The sequence below is a fragment of the Scomber scombrus genome, chromosome 1 (assembly GCF_963691925.1).
Source record: "Scomber scombrus chromosome 1, fScoSco1.1, whole genome shotgun sequence".
Classification (NCBI taxonomy): domain Eukaryota; kingdom Metazoa; phylum Chordata; class Actinopteri; order Scombriformes; family Scombridae; genus Scomber; species Scomber scombrus.
The window spans coordinates 36,161,141-36,174,172 of record NC_084970.1 but is presented as its reverse complement, the minus strand read 5'-3'; the positions used below and the strand labels follow the sequence as shown (position 1 = coordinate 36,174,172).

Here is a 13,032-nt window from a genome sequence, read left to right as displayed (position 1 = left end):
CATAATTTACATTGCTCATGACAGTTATTGTGTTTACATGATGGTGTTATAGAAACTATTACTGTGATGTTTTGTCAATCTGAATCTTATTTTTTAGACAAGTAGATTTTAACTTCATAACTAAATAAATACTGAATACTGAAATGCTCTTGATTTCTATATCAAGTATAAATATCAAAGTTACAGTAACGTCAGTATGCTGGGACCATTTGGCTCTTTTGTGTTTGACCTGCAATGTGGTATAAAGCTTTTAAAATATAATTTGAAGTTGTAAATAAATGTGTCCATTTAATGATGTGAATATATGAAATGTTCAGTTTTGACTGATTCATTTATGTAAATTTTTGAACAAAACTGGTACTATCAAACAAAACAGATGATATTGTGTCTGTAGGTTTCAGTGTGCAGGAGAATGAAGAGAAAAGAGGACAACAATAGACCGAGATAGACGAGACTACAGGTACGTTACTACTCATTACCTACATTTAAGGCTGAAGGTTTGTCCCTTTGTTTGTGTGCTGCTCTCTCTCTCTCTCTCTCTCTCTCTCTCTCTCTCTCTCTCTCTCTCTCTCTCTCTCTCTCTCTCTCTCTCTCTCTCTCTCTCTCTCTCTCTCTCTCTCTCTCACTGCATACTGCTGTGTGATGTAGCTTCAATCAACATTGTAGTTTTTAATAGTAGTAGTATCAAAATATGATAATTCTATGCAAAACTCACACAAAATATTTTTATTAATGCTGCTCTAATGCAATAAACTGATGTTGGCAGTACATTTTTCTGATCTTACTTAACCTACAGCATAATTTTCCTTAACATATTATATCTGGATTAAACTCTTTACTATTTAAATCTCTCTGGGGCCCAATTGAAATAATAGTTTCTAACTGTTTGGATAGATACATATTTAATACACAGTAAGGTTTATTTCATAACCAGTTTAGCACTTGTGTTTCAGAATGTTCTGCTTCAGTAAAGAAAATGATGAAGTCATCGGCATATAATGACTTTTTCCATTCAGTGTTATTGATATTGACAACTTTGCTGTTTTGGTCATTTCTAATAGAATAAAGCTAAAGATTTGATTGCTAATGCAGACGACTTGGACAACCGTTCAAGATCAACTGACATTTGAATTTTCCTCACCACATATAAAATATGACTCATGAAATAGTGCAGAGAGACACAGTTCATGGTACCATTTTATAGAGTTTGGACCTTGTACAGTAAATCCCCAAGGAAGTTTTATGTTAGGACTTTGAACTACATTATATTGCCTTTAAAACTCATAAAAGCAGTAAATGAACTAGAACCTAAAACTCTCTGACCAACAACATCTGTAAATATCTGTTAATATGTAACAAGCAGCTCCTCTATTCTGCACATTTAGACTGTGTTCTGTTTGTATAATATATGAGGAAATCACCACTGCATACTGTGATTTGATAAAAATTATAGTTTGACATGATTTGGCTGTGACAATTTTACTTTAAAATACAAATCTCATCAAAATTCAACATATGAGTCTATGATATTGTAATTGATAGAAATTAAATGAATTAATTTTAATTTCATACACTTATTTAATTATAAGTGGTGATTGATATAATACAGCTAATGACCAAATGAATAGCCAGCAAGAATACGCCCCAAAAATGTAATCTTATTGATGTGTGGAATTTAATATACATGTAGTAAAGTTAGTGGTTCACTACAATCTTGAATTGTCTTATGGTTATTATCCTCCAACACACTGTAACTTGTTTCTGAATCATTATACAACTACAGTCCTTATTCAGGCCACAACAAAAAGAGAATTGGCCATTAATCAGTACACTTTTTTTTTTTAAATGCAAAAAATGTCAAAGAAACGGAAACTATTAAAGAACTAAACGCATTAATAAACAAAGAAACTCCTACACTAGAGGAAAACTCAAAATTGACAAGTCTGAAAGAAGGGTTAGGGTTAAGGTTAGACCAAAGACCAAAGACCAAAGGAGCCTTTATACGCTCTAGACAAAAATAATAGTAAGAAATAATCAAAGTCCAAAGAGACATAACTTTAGTGACACTGAAAACACAGACATTTCAGTTAAAAATAATACAACAATAGAAGAAATAAATATGAAATAAAGTCCCTGTGGTAAAAAAGAAAAAAGTGTGTGTGTGTGTGTGTGTGTGAAATACTTCACATATTTGAACATACACTCATATATATGAACAAATAAGTAATAATAAAAATAAAGAAAGAAAGAGTGGCAGAAGCTATGGCAGAATGACACCAAAGGGAGGCGCTATTTCTCTTTTCAACCACAGGTTAAGAGTGTTTTTGTAGTTGCATTGTATCTTATGTTTGCTCAGTTATACTTAAACTTGTTTAAGCCATTAAGACTACAACATAATTTCATGCTTACAATAATAAAACGTAGGATCAGTAAAGAGAGTTCAAGAGAACAGTCTAGACGTGCTCTATGTGTAAAGTGCCTTGAGATTACTTTTGCTGTGATTTGGTGCTATATAAATAAAGATTTATAGATCACAAATGTACTAATTCACTCAGTAAGTGCAGAATCACATACATCTCTTCTTTTAACATAATGTCCTTAGTTTTGATTATCATTAGCAAATGATAGTCAATAATCAAGTACTCTTTTAGCAGACACAGCATTATTCACTATCAGTAACTATCACCCAAATTTTACACTACATAAAAAACAAACTGATTAACTAAATAAAAATACAAACTAATGAAAATTTCAAAACTATAATAACCCTGGTTGTTTTGATTTGGGACCGGTGGATTCTTTGCGAATCACATTACGACCACTGGGTGGACCCAGAGATGGTGGATTTTTTCACAGTTTATCTGTTATTCTACTGTCAGATCATAATTACAATTTTAGCAAATATAACTAAACAGTAAACTACATAGTTACAGACTGCAGCTTTAAGGTTTTCTTTTTAACATTTTCTTAATGTTAAAGCTATCAGTTTTATTGTAGAAATAAAACATTTTGTGTCAGTTTTTGTTAGCATTAGGGTAAGGAAGAGCTTTGTGTTGTTGATGGATGTTGAGCGTCAGACTACTGTTTGAGTTGTCTGCCAAGAGGTGGGCTTTATTCCATTTCATATTGCTGCCATCCACTGCTAAGCAAATCCAAACACACTAGTTCTGCCAATTCATAGCCTGTGATTGTAAAATATGAAGTCACCCATTTTAATTTTATATTTCCAAGAATATGTGGCTGAGGATATTTAATAATCTTTCTTAAGAGACTCTACATGGATCCTGCTTTAAAATACTGACTTTTGAAGCTGGACTGTATTTTTGAAGACTTATAATTTAGCAACAACAGTGGCTACACACATGGGACTAACTGCTGTTTGAGCTCTTGACCTCAGCTATCATTACAGTATAGTCATTAACAGGCATTGTCAAATGTAAATACAAATTTGGTTAAAATTAATATTCACCAATTCAACTATTAGATATTTCATTATATCACATCACACAACTCTGTATACCATCCCCTCACACTTCTCAATGGGCTCCCAATTAAGTATTCACAACTTATAAAAAAAACACTAATATTTAAAAAAAAAAAACTACAATTCTTTAGAGATGCACCATGCAGCTTCGTACAAATCACCACCACAGTGGTAGTTTTTTTCTGGTTTGCAAAGTATGGTTGTAAATATCAGATTATAAAATGATATATCTACTATCAAACATCTTATCATCTGAACTAGTAATTACACTGAATCTAGATCTTAAACCAAAAACATTTTAGCTAAAAAAGGAGTGCTAAGAGTACAACATGTTGTGTCAGTCATTTTGTCTAAATGTGTGTGCGCGTGCGCATGCATTTGTGTCAATAGAGTTTTAAATGGAGGAATTGATGAACCCAACTAAGTCTCACAGCAGTTCATGAAATAGTTCCAAAATGTAACCTATGGATTTGTGTCCATGGACATGAATTTTTTTTGTTACTCAACATGAGTTTCAAGAAGTACTTCAATAGGAAGTACATTACATGCCTGCAGAATATATTTTTTGTCATTTGGGGCTGGAAGCATAGAAATACTTATGTTTTTACTTTCAGTGAGAAGCAACTTGGAATTGGATGTTTGCGTTGGAGTGTTGGATGACTGAGTGTACCTACAATGGAGGTAAAATGCTCCTTCTACATCTCCAGAAGATAAATTAAAATAAAATTGCAAAATTGTCCATTCAGTTAATGAGTTGATTTAACACACCTGAACATGTATATTCTCCTTTTTATTTGTCAAGGATGTCAGTGATGAAGATTCATTTGTTGATCTGTATGGTGCAGAAGTAGAGGACACTCCACCAACACCACCGCCTGGCTACAAAGGTGAATGTCAATAAACTGATGCAAGTGGTAAAAGTCAGCTTTAAGCAATCTATCATTCAGCAGAAAAGGCACTAATTGATAATCAGGATAATCCAGCAAAGGAATACATGCAACAGCGTTACGAAATCAGGATACAAAAAAGGTAATATAAATGTACATTTAGTCAAAATTGTGATTATGTTACAGGATTACAATTTACAATTTACAAAAATGTACAATGAAGAACAATATACTACCATGCACTGTATAAATCCCAAACTAAACAGAGCCGGAACGAGAACAAATTCACGATGGTCTGAGTAGAGAATGATACCAGCGGGTGCATGTACGCATACTTCAGACTCGCATCGAATTAAAAGTTGGCAGGAACGTTTGTTACACAATGTGACAGTGCCGAAGACACTTACCAAGGAGTTGAAAGAGAGCTTGAGTTTATGGCAGCCTGGGACTTGTGCCTTTGATAGCAGGTTTGATTGATAGGGGAGTTATGATTCATGCTGCAATTAGATATAAACAAACTTCCATTGGCTTATAAAATAAAAAATGTATATTAAGGATTAAATTAGCTACTTAGAGCTCCCCAAATAACACTAATATTACTTACATAAGTGATATCAAATGTTTGTCACAGTCTGACTGAAAATAAGGATATAAATTATGCCTCTAGATTAGCTACTGTAGCTAACTTCACATGGACCTACTTTCAGGGTAACTTGGCAGCTAATCAACAGACACAAAGAATTTTACTTTAATACATGACACAGGAAAACAAACTGGTCTGGATTAGCCAGCAGCAAGTCTACACTGTTAAAGATGTTTCTGGCAAAGAAACTGAAAATAACAAGCAGTAGGGTTGCAATTAATTAATTAATAAATTATAAATGACAAATGTGTATATTCTGTCCATAGCTGATTACATAGTAGACCAGCTCAGTGTATTTATTAGGTCAGTGTATTTATTAGTGCTCTAGAATTGGATGTTATTGTGGGAATTTTGCAAAATTGCAAGCCCCTGCAAATTTTACAGACTTGATTTTGCATTAATTCTTGCAATCAAAAGATCACAATTTCCTGTAGGAACTAACAGAATAAAGTGCAGCGACAAGTGACAAAATGAGATCAGACTCAAGGGCTCTCCTGCGCTTCCGTTTTTTCGCCAAAGCCAATCGCATGTGACGTCACAGCACCCCCTAGAAGGGGGAAGGTAGTATTGTCTGACAGCCTCAAGTTCCTCACTCACACCTCTCAGTGTTTAAACCAACGACACGGGATACCAGTTTTGCATCTTCCCTTATCAATCTCTATGACTTTATAGTACAAAAATACATTAATAAATAAATGAATGAATACATTATTAAATAAATATTCTAATGTCACTTAAATATCATCTGCTGTTACCTGCGCAGGGTTGCAAGTTGTCCAATATAATTGATTTAAAGTCACTTCTGCAACGTCTTTTTTCAAGAGTTGCAAGCACTGAGTCGGTCACAGTTACTACTAAAACAGATTTAGTCGCTTCTGTACTGTCCCTCCTGACGTGCAAGTTACTAGTTAGCTAACCTAACATGATTTCAATATCATCTGCCATTAAAAGCATTCTTAGAAGGGAAACCTAGCATGAGGATGCCAGCACCCCATACTGTTTCCCTGCTCCAATCACAGCACTTCTCTTTGGCTGGAAAATCGGGCACTGGGATACCAGTGATTTCTGCCATTTCCTCACTCCAACCGCAGCACTTCGCTTGACCCAAACATCGGAAACCGGGATGCCAGCGACCCTTGCCGTTTCCTCACTCTATCCGCATCACTTCGATGCGTCCAGGATGTTTGACGCCAGCGACCCCCGCTGTTTCCTCAATCCAACCTTGGCTCCTCGCTTTGGTCGACAGCAGGCAGCTTTATCCAGGGCATTCGGCTCTAGCTGCCACAGCTCTAGTCAAGGCTCTTGGCACTGAGGGCCACTCGCACTCTGCTTTGGCTGGGACATCCGGCACTGGGATACCAGCGTCCCCGCTGTCTCCTCACCGAGCTACCAGTATCCGCCATATTCGCATCTCCCGGGCAGTGGCAACGGGATGTCACTGTCCCCAAGCACACACCAAGTTCAACGTTACCCACTCCAACTATTTTCACTGTCCCCAACTTCAGCAGACAGAACCATGCAAGCCAGTTTTGGGGGTTTCCATGGTGGATGATCGTTCTCTGCCAAATGGCCAGCTGAAATCAGGCAGTTCTTGCTTGCAACGTCATTGAAACATCTCCACCTTCATGAGATCCACCACCCATTGCTTTCACACACCAAGTTCAACGTTACCCACTCCAACTATTTCAATTATCGATGCCTCTTTCCCAACTATCAAAACACATATCGCTTATCCTAGCATTATTTCCTTCCTCCTTAAACTCCTAACCGACAACCGATCCACTACGTTAAATTCACTGCTAAGAGCCAGCAAAAATCCTCACCGGCTTCCTCTTACTGCTGACACATCGTCAGTCCTTATCCACACTATCAGCTATAGACATAGCATTCCCTATGCTGCTTGAAATTAAAGGTCACATTGTCTATTTCGGCTTGCGGCTTGCGGATTTCTCGTTCTCCAGATCAATCCAACCATTCCCGCTTTCAGATTTATCTTCTTCTTAAACGACTCTGTTTGTTCTTAACCCAACCTGTCTAGACAGATGACCATTCACCAGAGCCAGGTTCTGCTCTAGGTTCTTCCTATATAAGTGAGTATAATATAAGAGTTTTATCTTTCCGTTGTCAAGCACTTTCTCATAGAGGAACATTGGGTCTCTACTGACTCATCTATCCAAAACAAACTATGTCCACTCAATCCGATCAGCCATACCCATTTACTTCAAAGTTCCACCGAATTGTTTGGAGTCCATCACTAACTATTTGCATTTCGGTAAATCCCAAACATTATCATCGTCAGAGCCTCTCTTCATCTCTAAAATCCTACAAGCGCCTAATAATTCCCAGCTATACCAGCACTTTCGGCACGTATCATTGTCGCGCCATTCTAAGATCCGCTCAATCTTTAGTGGAGGTTTTTGGGGTTCTTCGCTGCCCGGGTGCTATGGTGGACCTCCTACAAGCCTTGCCAAAACACAGTCGGCAATGGAAGAACTTTGATCATTTTTTAAATAAATCGTTCAAGCACATCATGTTGTGGGTGTGGTTTTGCTAGTGAATAAGAGTTTATTAAGCATATTTTCAGGAGCAGGACCACACCATAACTGCCCCGCCTCCGGCCATTCCTATAAATACCACTTAGATTTCTCCTGCCCTTCCGCTCTCGTATTCTGCAACCCCCCCCCCCCCCTGTTTTCCTCTTCCTTTTTCTTACTCTCCTTCATAGGGTCCTGAGGGGGTCCGCGCTGTCTGGGTGCTACGGCAGACCTCCTATGAGCCTCCCAAAAATGCAGTCAGCAATGGAAGAATTATACTTATCATCGTTTTCTTAAAAAATTGTTCAAGCGCATCATGTTATGGGTCTGGTCCTTGCTCGTGAAAGAAATTGATTTTCTGTATAAATTAGAATAAATCCTGAGGAGTAACAAAACCCAGTTACAAATCAGGAAACTGAACTACCTTTTATAACAAATACTCGTATTGAAAATGCCAGTGATTCAGAAAACAAACATTTCACAAAAAACACATTCTTGATTATCCATGAATGCCATTGAAAATAGACTAACAAATATTTTTTTAACTCACCTTTACTGATATCTAAAAATAAAATCTAAAACAAATCTAGCCATGTGAATATTTAAGCTTTTTCTTACAAGGTTTTCAGATTTCTGCTTCCAACTCAGTACAATGGCGGTGAATGGGAATTTAGTTAATAGTGCTAATGACAAAAACGGTAGGTTTTCATTTTTAAGAAAACTAATACACAGACAAAAGGTATGAATAAAATGAAATGGAAATCCATTGTAGAAGACACTGGCTAATAACGGGAGAAATTGAGAGTATTCATTTATCTCTGATGTATTTACTTATAACTGAATCTTGTCAAAGCAGTTAATGGGTGTAATGTAAAGACCATGATTAACACCAGATGTTACAAATGAAAAGAAAAAGCAATGAAAGTAATATGTTTTTCCTCTTTCTCAGCCCTTTTCAACTTTCTTTCCAAAGTCGGACTGGAGAAAAATTATCCCAACAAGCTCACTCTTCATTCTCTTCTGGGAATCAACAAAAACAGCATTTATGATGAAACTGTTGAATCACTGGAGAAAATACCATGGTGCTTTCTCAGGAAACTCTTTCAAATCAATGCAGAATGCAGAAACTGTACACAACTATCAAACAGTGATGATGATGAGGAAAAGAAGAAGAAGAAGGAAAACAGTGATCTGTTTGACTTTGACCTGCTCACTGCAGATAACTCTGATGACAACAAGGTTAACCCTCTCGACCTCATAGTTGCACTCTTTCTTTGTGCTGACAGCTTCTTGCAACAGGAAATGACCCTCAAGATGTCAATGTGTCAGTTTTCTGTCCCACTGCTGTTGCCTCATGGCAATAACAGCCAGTCTACTCTGATGCTGTGGGCTCTGAGAGACATCGTCAAAGAGTGGCGTCCACATGATTTATCTGACTCTAGAGGATTTGCTGAAGACAACATTGTTCAAGCAAATATACCATTCTTTACCTTTGTCAGGCTGAAAAACTGTAGTCTCTCCAAGTCACAGGTTTTGAATCATGTTCTCAGTCATGGCCAACAGAATCACAACATGTTCATACACAGAGATATGGAAGGAGGAGCACTTGAAAGAGAAATTGCCAATGGTCTGGTGGAGGTTTGCTGGTTCCTTCCCTGTGGCAGAGAAAATCTTGACATATTTCCAGAACCAGCTGCATTTGTCAATCTGAGAGGAGACATTTGTGAGTCACTGTCACAATTCAATTTTCTTTTTCAAGTGTCATCTTCTACCTTTGTGTTCCTGGACAAAGTTGAAGAAAATGAGCACAAGATTCTGACTTCTCTTCAAGATGTGAAATCCAAACTCTTCTTGGTTGTTAATCGCAAAGACAACTCTAGAGAGGACATGATGTCTGTTAAGAAAACACTGAAAGAGTTACAGCTACCAAATAGCAGAGTGAAAATCAAAGACCCGAAGGTAAATGTTGCAGAATTGTCAAAGAAACTTTGTGATGCAATCAAGACCTCACTGCCAGATGTATCAGACACATTCAACATTGTCAGTATGGTTGGAAAAGCTGTTGAGCTTGGTCTATCTGTGGATGAAACCACAAGTGACAAACAGAAGAAATCAGTTGAGGAGATCATGGTCGACATTGAGGGGCAGAGTATACCTGAATACAAGAAACAACAACTTCCTTTGCAGGGAGAAAACTGGAAAAGGTTATCACAGTTAGAGAAGGATGAGTGTAGATTGAAATCTGGTGAGTCAGGCCTTGAAGAGTATAAATGCCAGCTACAGGACGAAAAAGATAAAATTAGGAAGGAGCAAAGCAAACAAAAACTATCCAAAGGAATGGAGAGTTTTATTAAAACCTTATCCACAAGTGACAAAGAGAAAAGAAATTTTTTTCTGAAATGGATGAAACTTACGCTTGATACACATTCACGGAGCAAACTGTCTGAGCTGCGCAATAAGTTCAAAGAGCAATGTGAGAAAAAAGACATCGAACTCATTGCAGCGTTAGATCAGGCTTTGATGGAAAGCTCTTTGGGAGTAGAGCATTATATGAGAGAGATGGGACTCATCTATGAGTTCTCAATTAATGGCTCAATAAACACTGCTGATGAAATATCTCGTCTTCCTGGTTTGGCTGCTGAAATGCTGTTGGATGGATTTCCTTTAGAGCTCTTGGATGGAGATGCTTCCAACATCCCAGAGAGATGGGTGACAGATGTGCTGATGGAGCTTCACAAGAAGGTTGGAGAGCAGAGCAGACTGTTAGTACTGACTGTGCTGGGTGTTCAAAGTACAGGGAAGTCAACACTCCTCAACACCATGTTTGGTGTGCAGTTTCCTGTCAGCAGCGGCAGATGCACAAGAGGAGCTTATATGCTCTTCCTCAAAGTTGGAGAGGATATGAAACAGGAGCTGAACTATGATTTTATAGTTCTCATTGACACAGAAGGTATAAAGTCTCCTGATCTGGCAGAACTAGAAGAAAGTTATGAGCATGACAACCAACTGGCAACCTTTGTGATTGGTTTAAGTGATGTCACCATTATCAACCTTGCCATGGAGAACTTAATCGAAATAAAAGACATCCTGCAAATTGCAGCTCACGCTTTCTTGAGAATGGATGAAATTGGTAAAAAGCCAGTTTGTCATTTTGTTCACCAAAATGTTTCTGGAGTTTCAGCTCATGCAAAGAACCTAACAGAGAGAAAGCATCTCTTGGACAAGCTCAATGAAATGACACAAATTGCTGCTGAAATGGAAAAGAAGCCTTCTATTGAGGCATTCACAGATGTGCTGGACTATGACATGGACAAAAACAACTGGAACATCCCAGGACTCTGGCATGGAACCCCTCCGATGGCACCAGTGAACACAGGTTACAGTGAAGCTGTAGCAGATTTAAAGAAAAATCTATTGGAGGCAGTGAAAACAAACAGAAACAATCAAGTCTCACAGATCCCAGAGTTTCTAGAATGGATGAGAAGTCTCTGGAAAGCTGTGAAATATGAGAACTTCATCTTTAGTTTCAGGAACACTCTTGTAGCTCGTGCCTACAACAATCTTTGCAAAGAGTTCAGTCAATGGGAATGGGACTTCAGAAAAGAAATCCTCTCCTGGCTAGCAGCAGCAGAGTTGGAAATCTCAAATTCTGACATTGGATCTGATATTCAAAATTGGGGCACATTGGTTGAACCAAAAAAATCAGAGGTGTCCAAAAAAATAGCAGAAGAAGAAAGAAAAATGGAGGAGAAACTTACAAACTACTACAAGAAGAAAGACCAGAATGTAAATCTCGTAGAAAAATACAAAACTGACTTTTTCAAAAGCATCAGTAGTCTTGCTGAGGAAATCAAACATTCAGCAAACAATACATTGGATTATGTCCTTGAGCTGAAAATAAACTCAAAAAAGGCTCAAGACATTCAGAGGAAATACAGAGGCGGGATTGAAGACAAAGTCATGAAGCTCTTGAGTGACTGTAAAGACAAAGACAAACTGTCTGATGAACAACTAACACATGAGTTTGAAAAGATGTGGACTGAAGCCACTAAAGATGTGCCTCGTCTAAAAGAGAGAGACATTGCAGAAAGTGTCCTGGAACAGTTGAGAAAAAATTTCTCAAACCAGAATGTAAATGAGAACTTTCAAAACATTAAAGATCTAAAGGAGATAGGAAAAGGTCCATTTAAAACCACACATGAACACATAGACATAGATCTGCAGAAGTTTGCTAACAGTGTCATTGAGTCTTGCACACGGTTTGTGCTCGATAAAGCAAAGTCAAACACAGATTACCATGACTCCTTTACAAGAGATCTTCTTGAAAAAATGGATGAATCCCTTCAACAAAGCTACAAATGTCACAAAACAAATGCAAAGTTTGAGATTGACCTGAAACTTCACATTTGTGGCATTGCCTCAAGGGAATTTCTCAAAATGCACCGGAAATTCTTGTCTAATAATGATCCTCAAATTCAGCTGGAGAAAAAGAAGTCTCAGTACTTGACCGATTTTCTTGATTTATACAAACAGAGAGATCATTGTCAGCGAAAAGCAAAGGATTTTGTCCAGGTTTGTATCAAACCTGCTGTGGAAGAGTACATCAATAGATCTTTGGGAATAGAAATTGTGGATAAAATTCTGACAGGTTTTCATTCAGCAGAGTACAGCTCCCGCTCCTTTTTCCAGTACAAAATTCAGGAAGAGTTGCTGGAAAAGGATGACTTCAAAAGTTTTGTCAAGTACATTTGTAATTATGAAATATATGTTAAGGATTGGATATTTCAGCAAATCCAGCAACAAATGTTGGAGGACAAAACTTTGTGCGAACTGAAGAACGAGAACCTGCAAGTCATAGTTGATAAAATCACAGCAGCATTAGAGCAGGCCTCAAAAGGACCAGATGGTGTTCAACTGCCAGACAACAATGAAAGCATCACAAAACTCATCAGCAACATGCGGAAGTATTTGATTAAAGACATCTCAATCTCACTGGAGGATGAAAAAACCGCCCTGTTTCAAATCCAAAGCACATGTCATCCATTTATCAACAGCCTCAAAATGTCAATAAAAGACTTGAAAGAACAGCTTCAGGAGGAATTCTCTAAGTCTGAAGACATCACTGAGACTCTGAACAAACTTCAAGTCAAACCACAGGATGAGCTTTTCAAGCGAGTGTTTGGTTGTGGACGGCAATGTCCATTTTGTGAAGTTCCCTGTGAGGCTGGAGGAAAAGAGCACAAGCAGCATCATGCAGCTGCACATCGGCCACAAGGTCTTGGTGGGTACAATAATGCAGACACAAGGAAGCTGGTTGAAGCACTGTGTACAACTGATGTGCAAAGTGACCGTAAATTTATAAACACAGAAACTAAAGGAGAGTGGCATCCTTACAAAGAGTATCATATTTATTATCCAGACTGGAACATTCCTCCAGATCCGACTATAGATGCATCTGACTACTGGAAGTATGTACTGGTACGA

General features: G+C 37.8%; 2 protein-coding genes across 2 annotated transcripts in view; both read left to right on the top strand.

The window, feature by feature from the left end:
• The window catches only part of LOC133977810 (interferon-induced very large GTPase 1-like), a 250,066-nt gene that overhangs the window by 16,346 nt on the left and 220,688 nt on the right, over window positions 1-13,032 (top strand). The window lies entirely within an intron of this gene.
• Window positions 1-13,032, top strand: part of LOC133979043 (serine/threonine-protein kinase Nek1-like) — a 61,972-nt gene that overhangs the window by 1,840 nt on the left and 47,100 nt on the right. The gene's annotated exons all lie outside the window — the stretch shown is intronic.